Source organism: Chiloscyllium plagiosum, unplaced genomic scaffold (assembly GCF_037043375.1).
Source record: "Chiloscyllium plagiosum isolate Xiang-an unplaced genomic scaffold, Cpla_swu_hap1 HiC_scaffold_145, whole genome shotgun sequence".
Lineage (NCBI taxonomy): Eukaryota > Metazoa > Chordata > Chondrichthyes > Orectolobiformes > Hemiscylliidae > Chiloscyllium > Chiloscyllium plagiosum.
The window spans coordinates 56,137-65,372 of NW_028270284.1; the positions used below are offsets into that span (position 1 = coordinate 56,137).

The 9,236-nt window shown below is 44.5% G+C and overlaps 1 non-coding gene across 1 annotated transcript; it reads right to left on the bottom strand.

Annotated features, from left to right (window-relative positions):
• Nucleotides 1–6,328: 6,328 nt before the first annotated feature.
• Nucleotides 6,329–6,410, bottom strand: trnas-aga (transfer RNA serine (anticodon AGA)). Its single transcript has one exon. It is a non-coding gene; the product is annotated as a tRNA-Ser (tRNA).
• Nucleotides 6,411–9,236: the final 2,826 nt, after the last annotated feature.

The window sequence follows — 9,236 nt, forward strand, 5'->3', positions numbered from 1 at the left end:
TTGGCTGAAAAGACGCAGACAATTTTCCCTGCAGCGCCATGACAGAGGAACATATGTAACGGCACTCTTAAACAGGATGGCCAGCAGTGATATAGACATCGCCACATATGAAGGACCACTGCGAATAGAAATTTGAAAATGAATTTCACGCAGCAGGTATTCGGAATTATATTCTTTTCACCGCTACAGTAGTATTGGGCGAGTAAATTCTAAACAAGGTTTGCTGATGAGAATGCAATAAAGCCCCGTCGATCATGATATGAAAGACTGTCGCCCGGAAAGAGGGAACAACAATGTTTCTTCTAAGCTTTGTACGGGGCCACTTTCGCACAAACTGATACTGCTACTCTCCAGAGTAGCGGCACGGTGGCACAGTCGTTAGCACTTTGCCTCACAGCGCCAAAGACCGGGGTTCAATTCCCACCTCAGGCGACTCTCTGTGTGGAGTTTGCACATTCTCCCCGTGTCTGCGTGGGTTTCCTCCGGGTGCTCCGGTTTCCTCCCACAATCCAAAAATGTGCAGGTTAGGTGAATTGGCCATGCTTAATTGCCCGTAGTGTTAGGTGAAGGGGTAAATGTAGGAGAATGGGTCTGGGTGGGTTGCGCTTCGGCGGGTTTGTGTGGACTTGTTGGGCCGAAGGGCCTGTTTCCACACTGTAAGTAATCTAATCTAAATGGTGACCATCAGTGCTAGAAAAATCCCTGCATATTCAAAACAAGGAAGAATACAAATCGAAATGGACTTGTATTTCCTTTCACCACAACAGCGAGAATGTGCGGGGATATACAGAGTAAGGTTTACTGACCAGGTCAGAAAGCAATTACCTCCACATATCTTGACACACAAGCCTATCTTTCTTTCTGTCCGTTTTTTTTTTGAAGCGCCGATCACTTCCGTAGGAGATGAAGATGATTACTGCTCCCCCGCAGGATCACAATGGGGCCAGAGACCCGATCGAGCTGCTCAGAACAGTTCGTGTTTGGCGAGAATCACTGAAACTGAGATTGATGACACGAAAACACGGTGTAACAGCTGCCCGCACATGTGGAGGGTTTTGGGACGGATTAGGACCCACTCTGGGAAAAAGACAGGATCCTAAGACTGGGGAGTAAGTGTTCAGGTAGAGGACTGGAGAATGGGGTTAAGAATGATATTAGCCAAGATCGAATGGCGAAGCAGATTAGATATTCTGAAAGCGCTAACCGCTCCTATGTCTTCCAATCTCTGGCCATCTGGTATCTAAGGAAATAGAAACAGAGTTATTTGTTCAGTTGGAAGTCCTGGGCAAAGTGAGAGATAGAACAAGCATGATACAATTTTAGAGACTGGGAAAATGTTTGGAGAGGAAGCAATAGAAGTGAAGCTGAATATAAAGTTTGAAGTCAGGACATATTCAATAAAAAGGAAGTTTGTAGAAAGGCAGAGGGACATGGAGATGGAAAAAGATGTGTCACCAGTCCCGAAATCTCATTCGGTTTTCATTTTCAAGATGCAACCGGACCTGCTGAGATTTTCCAGCAATTTCATTTGTTGATTCTGAAACAGAAGATGGGAGTTATCCTGGACCAATCAGCTCTCTCATGTTCTGGGAATATTTGACTTACCCGTTCGATCAGATCACGTCTGTCCCACACTGAATCCTCAGAATCCTTCCCCACCCCCACCCTCGTTACTGGCAATAAACTGTTCATTACATAAACTTACATGAGCACACAACAAGAACAATTGCAAAATGTACAGGGAGAGCTCCGTTCCGTTCCATCAGCACATTCTGAATCAGTTAATTTTTGTTCAGGACCCATGAGACATTAAGCCGTCTCTGTCAGACCACTAACAAATGGCCATTCGTGTTCTGTGTCTATGAACACTTTGGTTGGTGCACGGATGAAGTGGAATCTCACGTTTTGAAATGGACAAAATTCATAGTATTTTCAGCTGCACTGATAAAGTTGGATCTGGCGCTTCCAGTAAAGTGCAGACAGTTTTCACTCAGTAACCGACATGTGATCAAAGCAGGAGGACATATGTGTCAGCGAAAACAACAAGAATGCTCCACCAGCTTTGGCTTGCAATTCTGCATGTGGAACGAAGAGCTGGAACTCTGTTAAACAGTGAAAACGACTATCATGGGGCTTGGACGCACGACTCTCTGATTAAACAACCCACATTGCACCGAACTGAGATATCCAGGCTTTCCCATCTGCTGACGAGGCAGAGTCCTCACAATCAAGATTTTCTTTGTTCTTCCTGCCTAAAACGTTTACCACTTTTTATTTTCAAGACAGGAGTTTTGTTTATAACACGTTGCAAGAACAGGAACAACCTTCCAATCTCCTGAATCCGTTTCCAATTTAAAATGGAAGCTTTGTTCCTTTCACACGGAAAGAGCAGTTAATGAGAAAGGAGTTTCCACGAGCTGTGTCCCATGGTTCAGCAGGAAGCGGCTGATTGCAGCTGCAGTGGCCGCTTTCAGTTGGCATCGGGGGATTGGAGAACATGGTGTCGTATTCTGCTGCGTGTAAACGTCTTGCTCCCTGTGGACTCGGGGTTAATCATGAATGAGTTTTCGGAACAACACTGCCTTCCAGTCTCTGGCCATCTGCTATCTTAGGAAATAGAAACAGAGTTATTTGTTCAGTTCGAAGTCCTGGGCAATGTGAAAGATGGAACAGTTCTGATACAAAATTGGAGACTGGGAAAATGGTTGGAGAGGAAGTAATAAAAGAGAAGCTGAATATAAAGTTGGAAATCAGGAGACATTCAATAAAAAGGAAGAGTGTGCTAAAGCATGTGGAGATGGACATGGAAAAGAAGTGTCACTAGTCCCGAAGTCTGAAATCGATTTATATTTCCAAGATGCTACCAGACCTGCTGAGATTTTCCAGTAATTTCATTTGTTGGTTTAGTAAGAGAAGATGGCAGTGATGCTGGACTAAACAGCTCTCCCGTGTTCTGGGGATATTTGACTTACTCAGAATAATCATTCAGAATCATACCCACTCTCTCAGATTCGACATAGAGCCTTCCTTCATTTTCCTTTAGTGGACCAATCCTTTCTCTGGTTACCCGCTTGCTTTTTATATATGAATAATAGGCTTTAGGATTCTCCTTAATTGTTTTAGCGTGAAGTTGTTTCATGATCCCTTTTAACTCCCTTGATTCCTCGTTTAAGACGTGTCCTACTCTTCCCACGTTCCTCCAGGGATCATTATGTTCTTGGCTGCCGAGGCGTTATGTATGCTTCCCTTTTCCTCTTGGCGAGTCGTACAATTGTCCTGTCATCAACAGTTCACGGATATTGCCTTCCAAATCCTTTGCCTTCAACGGGACATGCCTATCCTGCACTATATTTAACCTATCTTTGAAAGCCTGCCACATATGAACTGTGGACTTTCCTACAAATAGCTGTGTCCAATCCACATTTCCGACCTCCTGCATAATTTTGATATAATTAGCTTTGGCCCAGTTTAGTACTCTTTCCTCATGATCACTCTCATCTTTGTCCATGAGTATTCTAACACTTACAGAATATTGGACACTTCCCAAAGAAATCACCCACGGCAACTGTTATCACCAGCCCTGGCTTATTCCCCAATATCAGTTCCAATATGGCCCATTCCCTCGTCGGACTATTGATATACCACTCCAGAAAACTCACATGGAGGCTTCTTACAAATGGTATCCCATCCAGACCTCTGACGCTAGGAGTATCCCGGTCAATGTTGAGAAAACAGAAATCTTCAATCAACACTAAATTATTGCCTCTACATCTTTCCATGATCTGTTTAACTATTTTTTCTTACACTTCACGCTCACTGGAGTACAACCCCAAAAATCTAACCTCACCGTTCTTATTTCACTGCTCCATCCATAGTGTCTCACGACCCAAGCCCGACATGGTGTCCTCCTTTCGCACTGCCATGATATCATCCCTGACCAGCAATGCAACTCCTTCCCCTTTTTTTCCCTCCCTGTCCCGTCTGAAGCGTCTCTATCCTAGAACATTTGGTTGCCAACCATGCTCTTCCTTCAACTAAATCTCTGTGATCGCAATAACGTCATATTCCCAGGCGCCAACCTAAGCCCGAGGTTCATCTGTCTATGCTCCATGCATGAAAGTAGATGCATTTCAGATCACCTGTTCTTTTGCATTCATCTGCTCTCTGCCTAATCTTCCCATTATTAATGCTGTCTTCCTGATTCTTAGCGTTTCCAGTTTCCACCTCACTGCCGATTTGTTTACTCTTGTGGTGCCCAGCCCCCTGCCACATTAGTATAAATCCTCCCCAACAGTAGCAGCAAAGACTGCCAAAAGGACATTCATTCCCGTCTGGTTCATATGTAGATCGTCAATTTTCTTATAGTCCCACATTCCCCAGAACTGGTCGCAAAACCAACAATTCTGAAACCCGCCCTGCAGCACCATTCCTCAAGTCACGTGTTCATCGTGCCTTTTTTTTATTCATTTCTACGCTGGCAGTCACATGGCACAGGCAGTCATCCCGAGATTACTACCTTTTTGGTCCTCCTCTTTAATTTCTCTCCTAGCTCCCTGAATTCTCCATGCAGGTCCTCATCTCGTTCTTTTTTTGTTGGTGCCTGTATGCACCAAGACAACTGGCTGTTCACGATCCCCTTTTCGAATACTCTTCAGCCGATGGGCGACATCCCTGGCCTGAGCACCTGGGAGGCAACATAACTCTCCAGAATTGGTGATGTTCCACAGTGAGTCCACCCGCAGCTCCAGAGTGACCACGCGGTCAAACAAGTGCTGCAGCTGGACACACTTCTTGCAAGTGTAAGTTTAGAAAACCTTTACAAGGATTTGCAAGGTTTGCACTGCTTGGACATGAGAACGAAACTGAATCGGCTTCGTCAGATTCCCAGGAGCTTCAGTGCTGAGATATGGCCTCACAGAAGCTTATAAAATCATGAGGAAGACAGACAAAGTAAATAGTCAGGGAGCACTTTTTCACAAGACACGCGAGTTCAAATCTACATAGCAAACGTTTAATGCGAAAGAGGAAACATTTAAAAGGGATGTGAGGGACACATGTTTTTCACACAGAACTTTTGTTTGTGTGGAATGAATTGCCACATTTAGTGGCAGAGTCTGGTGCACTCACAACATTTCAAAGGCATCTGAATGGGTGTATAGACAGGAAGACCGCGGAGAGATAAGGCAAAAATATTGGCAGATATGTATGCATTAATTTCGGTTATCTATTCAGCAAAGGCAAGTTGGATTGCGGGCGTTGTTTCCATGCTCGACAACTTTGAGATGCTCCAGCCACCGGCAACGGTTTGAATACACCATTTGCAAAAAAACGCATGATGTTTGTTACTCAGTCAGCCAGTTTGGCTATTTAGTTTGGAGGGTGGATGGGCCCAACCGATCCAGAGATGAACGTTTTCCGGATATTTGCTTCCAATGACCATTCTTCTTGACACTTTCCCAAGTTCGCCATCAAAGATTTTGGCTGAAGAAAAATACCTCCCATATCGCATTACCCACTTTGCTCTCCAGCGAATCCAAAAACCGACAGCTCTTAACGTGGAACAGAATCAAAACTGAAAAGGCAGTACCATGATCAGACACACCGAAGCTTTTTCATTGTCCCAGAGTCCAGATGAAGTTTGCATTCCTCACGTACGTGAGCGAGAATGATTTCAATGTCTCAGATCAGTTCCTGTCCCGAGAACATCAGAGTCAATGTCCCGTCCTCTACTCGGTCCGACAGTTCACACTTCTTCATTCTCCTCTGATTCCATTTCCCAAAGAGTTTCTCAAGATTTACAAAGCTGGAGCCTAAATTATATGGTTTGCTTCCTAAACATTTTTTCAACTGCCAACTGACAATATTTTCACAGTATCTCTTCACAATCCTCTGGCTTGCACCATGTCCAGGGATGAGAAGTCCCGTTTGGTGGAGAGATTCCCGAGGCTGATGAGTTTCACTTTGGAACAAAGATGGTTAAGTGGCGATTTCCTGCGGTTGTTTCTAATGATGGGAGAGGGAGCGGTGGGGAATGAGCACTTTGACGAGCAGGAGGAAGTGTTGCCACTGACCCGAGTCAGAGAACAGTGGACAGGGATGAAAGGAATCTAATGAAAAGCAGCACTTCTGCTCAGGATGTTCAATAACAGCTGCAAAACCCGATGTGTCGAGCAGTGTATCTGGAAAGAGAAACAGAGATAATGTTTTAAATATGGAACATTTCTGATGTAGAACTCGAGTTTCCCAAGTCTAATCAAATTACCGGCCTGGTTCACAAAATAGTTTTTCTGAACTTTGAGCGAAAATTGTACCAGCAGGGCATTCATAACGTAGTTAGCAGGATTCGAACCTACGTGGGGAAACCCCAATGGATTTCTAATCCATCGCCTTAACCACTCGGCCATGACTACAGACGGCTCTGGTGCGTTGAGCATTGACCAAATCAGCCGTGATCTCATTGAAAGCTACCGTTGACTTGATGAGCGAAATGCTCCCATCTCCTTTCATACCTTTGCTGTCATTTGTAAGCTGCGAGACACCAATGTAAAAGAAGAAAAGCACAAAGGTAGGAAAAGATATTTGCAGGCAAACTGAGTCAAAATTATTTATTGAAAGGAAAATCACACTTGGCAATTTGCGAGATCTCTTTGCGAACATGACCAGCAGAAGTAAGCAAGGGAGCTATTGATCTGAGTATTCTCGGACCTGAAGCAAACAAAGGTTAGTGACATATTCATTTCTTTTTCTGGCGAACGAAATGATCTTTCCTGATGGTTACAATGAAAGAGATGGTTCCCAATAAAAGACAGAGATTAATTCGCATGTAGATATATTTCAATGTGACACGATTCATTTTCAGTCCCTAATTACCCCAGAGATGGAGGAGGTGAGTTACTTTTCTTCACTCTTCAACTCCTCAGCACGGAGGTACAAACATGAAACCGCTAGAGATGGACTTCTTGAATTGGGAACCAGAGACACTGAAGAAACTAGGCAAAAGTGAGGACTGCAGATGCTGGAAACCTGACTTTAGATCAGAGTGATGCTGGAAAAGCACAGCAGGTCAGGCTGCATCCGAGGAGCAGGAGAGTCGACGTTTCTGTTGCCAGTCATGCTCCGCTGCACAAACAATTTTCGTTTTTGGCTCAGATTTCCAGCACCTGCAGCTATTTGTTTTATGTTAACCTTCATAATGTTTTGGACAAAACCAATGACCTGCCAGCATCGGAAAATCGGCAGAAGTACTGGTACACCGATAAGTTTGCTGAACAATACAACCATTCCATGAGCGGGAATACGATCCGGGCCACGGTGCTGAGAATACCGAATCCTCACAAGTAAATAACAAGACAAGGCAATAGATACTAACGTATTTGGTGTAAATAAAACACCCTGTCTGAACATTTTCGTTGCAGATTTTTTTCAAATTGTCTTCGAAGATTTACAAAGTGGGAAAAGGCCATTCCGCCCGTGTGCATTGCGGCTAATCAGAGAGCCATGTATTCCAGTCGCAGTTTCGAACTTTGGCCCAATGTCTCGTGTGTTCTAATGTTTCCAGGTCAAATGTCAATGAGGTTATCCTATGTTCTTACATGGCACAATAATGGGACAGAAGTATAACGAATTGGAACTCTTTTGAGGAACTCATGCTCCTTTTCACCCACAGAGGGAGACACACCAGAAAATACCGCCAAACTGACGGAGGTGTCCGTTGTGGAGAGCTGGAATTTGAAGTGGACAATCGGACAAATGCAAGCTTTACATGCGGAAGCACAGAGGAGATGTCCCGAGAGAACTTTACAGGGGAGCGTCAACGTATACCACGGTTAAAGCGAAACATCCCTCCCTCGAGCCAGATAGGACTCGAACCGACAATCTTCTGATCCGAAGTTAGACGCGTTATCCATTACGCCACTGGCCCAAGAGTCAAACCTGCACTTGGCAGAATGTCGATATGTAATGCCATGGACTTTCACGGAATCAGAATTAAAAAGGTGATCAAGCACCGAAGATAATCACCAACATTGCTTCACTTCGAAGTTTCCAATTTGTGAAGCAGTGCCTTTCACTGGCAAAGGAGAGACATTTGTCCTCAGCTGCCTGCTTCAGGGTCGCCTCCTTCTCTGCTGGAAGTTTCCATCGTTTTATTCACAGTCACGACGCGATTTCATGATCCACTCCAGTGAAAAAGTGTCATGGTGTCGTCCAAACAAGACCCTGCAGAAACTCGGCGAGAAACCTCGGGTCATTTCGAGCTCAGGATGTGGAATTAGACGAGATGCGTGACACCTTTTATTGGCGCTGCCACTTCACTGAAATTAGCGGCTCAAAACGAGCCGTTGTAAGCATCAGCTTGATTTGTACCTTCCTGCAGTGCATTTGCTAAACAAAATCAGATCGCTCCCATCCGGCCCAGCTGACTTATCTATTTTCACACTCTGCAGTATTTCTAATATCTCTTTCTTGTGAACCTCAATCTCTTCTCGTCTAGACGCAAGTAGCTTTGTATCTTCCTCGCCAACATTTTCATTTTCTATAGCGAACACTGTCGAAAAATATTTATTTCGTGCTTCCCCTATCTCCTCTGACTCCACACACAACTTCCCACTTGTGACAATCCTTGATTGTCACAAATTTAACTCTCGTCATTCTTTTATTCCTGACATACCTATGGAAAGCCTTAGGGTTAACTTTGATCCTATCTGCCAACAACTTCTCATGACTCCTCCTGGCTCTTCTCAGCTCTCTTTTTAGGTCTCTCCTGATATCGTCGGAACCCTCGAGCGCTCTAACTGAGTTTTCACATTTTGTCCTAACATAAGACTTCTTGTTCTTCTTGACCAGGGATTCCACTTCCTTAGTAAACCACGGCTCACGCGTTCTATATCTTCCTCCCTGCCTGACAGGTACATACTTATCTAGGACACACAGGAGCTTTTCCTTGAATAAGCTCCACATTTTAATGTGCTCACCCCCTGCAGTTTCCTACCCCATTCTACGCTTCCTAAATCTTACCTCATTGCATCGTAATTTCCCTTCCACCAGCTGAAACTCTTGCTCCGTGGAGTACACCTATCCCTTTCAATCACGAAAGTAAACCTGAGAGAATTGGGATCGCTGTCTCCAAAGTGCTCACCTACTTCCGAATCTAAAACCTGGCCAGGCTCGTTACCCAGTACTAAATCGAAAGTGGCTTCGTCCCTTGAAGGCATGTGTACGTACTGTGTCAGGAAGCC